Raw genomic sequence first — 8,512 nt, forward strand, 5'->3', positions numbered from 1 at the left:
GATAGGTCTTTAGAATAAAAAATAAATAAGTATAAAAATGATAATATATTTGTACTGTAATTCTAATATATCGAAAAAACTGAGTTATACTTTAGTAGGATAAAGCAAAATTCAAATAGATAATTGTGCACCGCAACAAATTTTTTCTCCCAAATCTTGTACTTAGTCGGTCGAATATCTCGAAAATAACTGACAAATATTTCACCTCAGAATGCTAGCTGACGATAAGGAGCAGAAGAACCAAAAAGAAATCACACTACATCATATTTACTCTTTTTTTGATATTTCACTAATTTGAGCATTGGAGTGTTTTTTGTAAGTACCACACTTGGGTTTGAGTTTACGAGGCTACTTCCCATAAGAGGTTTAAAGAGTTCATCGAATAGCCCGAAGCCAACCTATAGCACGGAAGAGTATCCTTATCAGAACATTTAGCGTCCACTGTGGGGCACGAGTTTAATTAACCCCACGACGATTTTGTCTCGCTTTTTTGTAGGATCATGGCCGATGATACTACCCCCCAACCCCCTCCTCCAATTCATGACGAGTTGGTAGTCATGAATGCTGCTCTCTAAGCCGAAGTAACAAAGATGGCCGATCTATTAGCACGAAATGGAAAGCCCGGCATTGGAGATCCCAACAATGTGCTCTCAAATGATGTACGACTTCGAAACACAGACCCTCAGGAGATCACTTCTCCAAAGGAAAAGCTAACAATATCCAATCCCTTTTCCGAAGATATTATGAAATTCCAGATGCCAAAGAACTTCGTGTTACCTACCACGCTGAAGTCCTATGAAGGATTCGGAAACCCTTGTATCCACATTACCAAGTTCCAATCAATGATATTTTTTAATAGTGCTGCTGACCCAATACTTTGTCGATCTTTTCCAACTTTTTTAGATGGTGCTGCCTTACTTTAGTTTTCCATATTACCTGTAGGTTCAATTTCTTGTGTTGAAGAGTTGACAAGATCTTTCATTGACTACTTTTTCGCCTCGAAGATATATATACACGGATAAGACTATTTAAGCACTATCAAACAGGGACAGCACGAGAGCTTGAAGGACTACATGACACGGTTCACCAAGGCAACCATGGAGATCCCAGACCTCAGTCCAGAAGTCCATTTACACGCACTCAAAAGCGGCTTCCGTCCAGGGAAGTTTCAAGAAACCATAGCGATGACCAAGCCAAAAACAATGGCAGAATTCCGAGAAAAAAAAACCTCGGGACAAATGGAGATCGAAGAACTCCGTGAAGCTCGGCGCATGGAAAAACAATAACCGCACCAAGACGAAAAAAGACTGCCCAGACCTCAAAGCAAGGACCTCAAAAAACCCTTCAAGCTAACACCAAAATTCGACTCATACACTAAGTTCAACACAAAAAGAGAGGATATAATTAAAGAAATCGTACATAGCAAGCTTATAAAGCCGTTGAGCAAAGCAGGAACATATTAGGACCAGAAGTATGTAGATAGGAGCAAACACTGTGCATTTTATCAAAAGTACGATCATACCATCGATGAATGCATAGTAGCCAAGGACCTATTGGAAAGGTTAGCCAAACAGGGCCTACTGGATAAATATGTCATCTCTAGAAGCCAGAAAGAAACAACAAGCAGAGACACTGACAAGCCTAATTATAGTTCATACCACAAGGACAAAGGAACTTGGCATGGAATGGTTGAATCTCATGCTTCAAAAGGAGTAATAAATTACATTTTGGGAGGTTTTACAGGAGGAGGAGCAACAAATACAGCAAGAAAAAGGAGTTACCGAGCCATGATGACAATGGACGGATCTTGCCAAGAGACATATGCTCCACTTCCAGCTGAACGAATTGCCTTCGACGCCTCCGATTTTAAGTCGCAATGTCCGAACTTAGATGACCTGGTGGTAATTTTGATACACATGAGAGAATCGACAGTCAAGAAGGTCCTACTTGACCCTAGGAGCAACGCCGATGTGTTGTTCTACTCCACTTTCAAAAAGATGCAACTCAACGATAAGGCCCTGCAACTCTCAACCAAAGAATTGGTAGGGTTCTCCGGAGAAAGGGTACTTGTATCAGGTTATGTATGGTTAAGAACAACACTAGAGGAGTCTCCGAACTCAAAAATCTTAGATATCCAATTTTTGGTGGTTGATTGTGCTAATCCATATAGTATCATTTTGGAACGTCCATCTCTTAACTCTTTTGGAGCTATTGTTTTCACAGTTCACCTTTGTGTAAAGTTTTCTGTGTAGGACAATATCGTTGCAACAGTTCATGCCGACCATAAAGAAGCTCGGCAATGCTACAATGCGGGCTTAAAGACCGTACCAAAGGAAACCATCCCAAGAGTTAACTCTTTCTACAATACAGAGAACATCCAAACTCTGGCCGAGCTGGACCCTCGGAACAATACCAATCGACCCTGCTCTAACGAATGACCTGCAAAAGGTACAATTAGTAGAAGCCGACCAATTTATTAACATTAGTTCTGTTTTCTCTGCAGGAACAAAACAACACCTTGTTGAGCTACTAAGATCCAACTTTGACCTTTTTGCATGGACGCCTGCAGACATGCCAGGAATCAATCCAAACTTTATATGCCACAAGCTGATAGTCAATCCAATGTGACAGAAAAAGCAGAACTTGGGCACAGACAGAAAGGAGAAACGCAGTAGTAACAGAGACACAAAAGTTTCTCAATGCAGGTTTTATCCGAGAACTCAGATTCTCATCATGGTTAGCAAATGTGGTTATGGTAAAAAAGAGCTCGAGAAAATGGCGCATGTGTGTGGATTTTACGGACCTGAACAAAGCATGTCCAAAGGATTCCTATCCACTGCCGAATATTGATAAAGTGGTAGATGATACCTCGGGGTTTCAAGTGTTCAGTTTCAAGGATGCCTATTCCGGCTATAATCAAATACTATTGCACCCAGATGATAAGGACAAGACAACATTCATAACCAATCACGGTACTTTTTGTTATAAAGTCATACCTTTTGGATTGAAAAATGCAGGGACTACTTACCAACGATTGATGGAAAAAGTCTTCAAAGACCAGATTAGGAAAAACATTGAAATATATGTCGATGACATGGTAGTCAAATCAAGTTCGGAGGAACAATATAAAGCTGACCTTACCGAAATCTTACAACAACTCCGAAAATACAATATGAGACTAAATCCGAAGAAATGCGCATTTGGAGTACATGGAGGCAAATTTCTCGGATTCTTGCTAAGACACAGAGGAATAGAAGCCAAGCCTGAAAAAATCAGGCTATTATATAAATGCAGTCACCTCAGGCAATCAAGAAAGCACAGCAATTCACAGGCCGCCTTGCAGCCCTGTCATGTTTCCTGCCTGCGGCAGCTGCAAAATCATATCATTTCTTCAATACCTTGAGGAAAGTTGAGAAGTTTGTCTGGATAGACGACTATGAAAAAGCTTTTACCGAATTTAAAATTCTCCTCAGTTCACCACCTATACTTCAGAAACCTCAGCAAGGTAAGCCATTCTACTTGTATCTTTCAATTTCAACTAACACGATCAGTTTTGTACTTGTAACAGAAATAGGAAAAAAACAACATCCACTATACTTTGTGAGCAAAGTTCTGTAGAATGCAGAAATAAGGTACCCAACAATAGAGAAGCTGGAATTTAGCTTAATAATTACAGCTCGGTATTTGCGATATTATTTTCAAGCTCACCAAATAATAGTTCAAACCGGCCAGCCGTTACGACAGATATTGGCAAGACCGAATCTAGCAGGACGACTCACAAAGTGGTCAATAGAACTTTCAGAATTTGAGATCTATTATCAATCATGAGGGTCACCCAAGGCACAAGCATTAGCCGACTTTATTTCAGAATTCACCACTTCACATAATCTGCCCCCCGAATGGGAGCTATATGTAGATAGGGCATCAAATGAAAGTGGGTGTGGAGCTAGAATCCTACTGAAAGATAACATTGGAGTACGTGCCAAACAATCAATAAAATTTCTTTTTCAAACAAGTAATAATCAGACCGAATAGGAAGCGTTACTAGCCGAGCTAAGACTAGCAAGAAAGGTCGACATCCAAAACCTAAAGGTACAATGTGACTCCTTTCTTGTAGTACAGCAAGTAACTGGTCACTTTCAAGTACGAGATCCGCTCCTAGGAAAATATTTGAATACAGCAAAAGATATGATACAATATTTTTAAAATTTTGAAATATCACATATACTTAGAGAACAAAACTTTAGGTTCGATATTTTTTCTAAATTAGCTACTTCCAGAATAAATGATTCAACAGATACTATGTTACATCTCACACTAACAGAACCGATTTTAGGTATCAAACATGTTTTAAGTGTGTCATAGGAAGAAGATTGGCGAAGCCCATATATTCGGTATCTGAAAACCAGAGAAGTGCCAAACAATGAACAACCTAGGTCATTCAAACATAAAGCAAGCTGATACGTGCTTCAAATGTTCGTGATATGAAGAGTTCAAGAGTTATTTAGAATATATTTTAGTTTACATTTCTTAGAATATTTTATTTAATGTATTTTGATTTTGTTTATTTAATTACTAGATTGGGCCTTATGCTTATGGGCTTTAGGGTTTTCTTTGTTTTAACCTAATAAGAGGTTATAAATACCTCCTTAGCTATTGTAGTCGTAGGATAGAATTTTTAGAGGTTTAAAAACCCCTTTTTGGTTTCGTGATGAAACCATGGTGTGGACAATTGAGGTTGAGGAGTCCCTCTCTTGTTGCATCGGGGAATTGGGTAGAAGGTTGAGGAGTCCCTTCGATTCAATTTCCAAATTATGACGTTGACAAGTTAGGTTGAGGAGTCCCTTTCTTGTTGCGTCAAGAAATTGGGTAGAAAGCAGAGTGATTCTCTTTGTACTCAATTTCAACTTATCTTTTTGTTTCTATTTTAATTTCAATGTATCTTTTTATTCAGTTTGAATTCTTATTTTCTTATTTATCTTTTATTTCCGTATCATAAGCTATTACACTATCATGGGAAATGACCTATACAAACAAGGCTTCTCTCGACCATTACTGAAATGCCTCAAACCATCAGAAGCAGAAGCAGCCATAGCCGAGGTTCATGATGGCATTTGTGGGTTGTGGCCACCACACTAAAAGAACGGAGCTTGGCCACGAAAATCTTACAAGCAGGGTACTACTGGCCGAGCTTGCGTAAAGATTCCATGAACAAATTAAAGTACAGAAATGTGACGCATGCCAAAAATATGCACCACTCATTCACAGTCCAGCCGAACTATTGCAAACTCCAGATGTTAGCTGGCCTTTTTACAAATGGGGGATGGACATTCTAGGACCATTTCCAATATTTCTAGGACAGGTAAAATTTCTATTAGTAGCAATTGATTATTTTACTAAGTGGGTAGAGGCGCAACCGCTTGCAAAAATAACCTCGAACAAGGTACACAGTTTTATCTGAAAATTAATCATATGTAGATATGGCTTACCTAGAGAAATTATTTCTGATAATGGTTGGCAGTTCATTGATAAAAAAAATTGCATCATTTTTAATTGACCTTCACATTAAGTGTCATTTTTCCTCTATCGAGCACCCGCAAAGTAATGGGCTCGCAGAGCCAGCTAATGAGATCATCTTGTAGGCCTTAAAAAAACTAACAGATACTAAGGGACGTTGGGCCGAGTAATACCGAAAATACTGTGGAGCTAGAATACAACACTACAATCCACAACTAATGAAACCCCGTTCCAGTTAGTACTTTAGCGATCGCTCAAGGTTCAACTCAGACCGAGTACTTTAGCAAAGATGCCAATATGGATACAAAATCAGCCGAATTTGATACAACAAGCGAAGCACGAAGCCTGGCTGAAATTCGACAGAAGTCCATGCAAAATAAGTATAACAAAAAAATACGACCAAGGGTACTACAACAAGGAGATCTAGTGCTGAGACAAATAGAGGAAGTCCAAAGGCCCATAGGATATGGAAAATTAGCAGCAACATGGAAATGACCTTTTCGAGTTTCCAAAGTCATCAGAAACGGGGCTTACTACCTGGAAACCTTAGATAGGACGGCCCTACCCAACACATGGAATATTTCATTATTGAAGTTTTATTATAGTTAATTTCTATTGTAAACAAGTTGGAGTGGGAAGGTACTCTTTTTCCAGGTCACAGGATTTTTTTCCTAAGGAGGGTTTTACTCGAATAGGTTTTAACGAGGCCGACCTCTCCACACCTTTCAAACTGAAAGGTTTTCTCCATATTACAAATGAAGCATTGTTTTTATTTGCTATATTGTTCTATCTAGTAAATTATTTCATCCAAACCAACGCAAATAAAAAAGTTGGATATATATAGTATCTAAGCAACACGCAATAATAAGCATTCAAAAAATGTAAAGTCAAAACCAACATCATAAGTCGGGAACGAGTTCAAACAAACCGAAAATAGATCGGCCACCAAACCAAAGTTTCAAAATACAAACTTATCGAACCATATACATGCAAATTTATCAATCTTTGTTAGAAAGGGGGAGGCACATTTTTGTCATGTTCTTCACTCGCCTCGTCCTCAACAAGCTCGTCATTCACTACGATCTTCGTCACATCAAGTCTCTCGATATCAAACTCGGGTGCAAACACAGCTACCTGGTTCACAGCTCGGTCGAAACCAGCAGCAAACATCTCCAAAACCTCATTTTCTAACTCGTGAATACGACAAGTCATCTTACCCTTGGCCTTGTCATTTTCCTTAATTTCATTTTGCAGAAGGCGGATCTGATCTTAAAGCTTAGCAACCTCCTCCTCCCTATCCTTCATCTTAGAGGCCACATCGATGATCGCATTCTCCTTTTCTTTCATAAATCCCTCCAAATTCACAACTTTTTCAGCAACATGATGCTCTGCACCTAGCAGCTCAGTAGTACGACCAACACACAGTAAATGAGAAGCCACAATCTAGAACAAAAATAAAGGAATAATGAAGCACATATACGAACGGCACAACCCAAATAGCAACAAAAGTGTACCAACTTAGATAAACTTCCCCATCCCTTCCATACCCGTACGGCGAGTCAGCCTCATATTCCCAGGATACTGAGAAACCCTATCAACAAGCTCAGAAATGGGATATTGCTCACTCCAAAGGGATTGAGGGTTCACTCCCTCTTTAAAATCATAAAGCTTTTTCTGCCTCTCAAACAACGACCTATCACCAACACCCTTGTCCTCTTCAGAAAGAATCTCCAGAGACTTCTCTAACTCAACCCTTTTCCTTTTTGGTGAGGGAAGAGGTCGAGCACTGGAGTGAGCAACATCCCTACCGTGCTCTTTCGCTACCGCTGAACCACTGCCATCTTTCTCACTTTTCTTTTTTAGAAAAGATTGCAGCAGAGAAGTAGTTAAATTAGGCACTCTCCCACCTGCAACCAGCAAACAACCAATAGAAAACACAAAAACACATTACCTATATAAGCCTTCAACCCCTCTTTATCATTCTCCTTCTCAAAATTCCACATTTTAGAAATTGATAACAATTCACCAACCACAAAACACTCTATCAAAAAATCTAAAAAGAGATTTTCTTCCTCAATTCTCTCCACATCCTCAAGAATTTGCATTGGTTCTGGGCACCAATACAACGAAAATCTCTCTATCAACTCACCATCCAAATAGAAAGGGTATTTGGTCTCTAATGACCGAATCTTTACAAACATGGATTTGAAACTCTTGAAGGAAGATTTATATAACAAAAACAGGGAACGACTAGGGAAGCTACTAAGGTTAACCCATAAACCTTTTCGCACTCCTTTAGATTGAAATAGAGAAAAGAAAATATTTAGAGACGCGGAAAATTCCAGAAAAGACATCAAACATTCAAAAGCTCGCAGAAAAGCCCATGAGTTTGGGTGTAACTGTGAGGGAGCACAGTTCAGCTGCGTCAGAACCCTTACATTCAAAGTCAGAGAATGAGAATTTCAAATAGAGTTCTGTAAAACAGGGGGTATACATATAAAAGTAAGCCCAGTCCCCCCTCCTCTCACAAACTCTCTCTTTGCTGCAATAAGGAAGAAGTTTCAACGTCGACAGTTGAACCATCCTTGACCAACTTCAGAGCTTTAAGCTCGACAAGTGACTCGTTATCACAGTAGGCTGAAGCACAAGTCTTCACATCAATATTCACCCAGTGATAAATATTTTCACTTTTCACCTCCACCACTTTTTCCTTTTCTTTTTCTCTACCCATCGTCGAAGCAAAAGATACAGAAAAAGACAACAGAACTAACTTTTTGAAATCATGTCTCTTTCACCAGTTAAGCAATAAGACTAGGGTCAAGAGTTTGTGTCTTTTTCCAAGAATGAAAACGGTAATAAAGCATCACTACCCCCTCCCCACTAACTTAGTGGGTAATTCAAAAGGTAACTATTCACATACCTTGGTTAAAGAACGATCCAGATGCTGCTTAGAAAAATACACATGAATTTATTGCAAACCGGCCCACAAGGTACA

The sequence above is a fragment of the Arachis ipaensis genome, chromosome B09, assembly GCF_000816755.2.
Source record: "Arachis ipaensis cultivar K30076 chromosome B09, Araip1.1, whole genome shotgun sequence".
Classification (NCBI taxonomy): domain Eukaryota; kingdom Viridiplantae; phylum Streptophyta; class Magnoliopsida; order Fabales; family Fabaceae; genus Arachis; species Arachis ipaensis.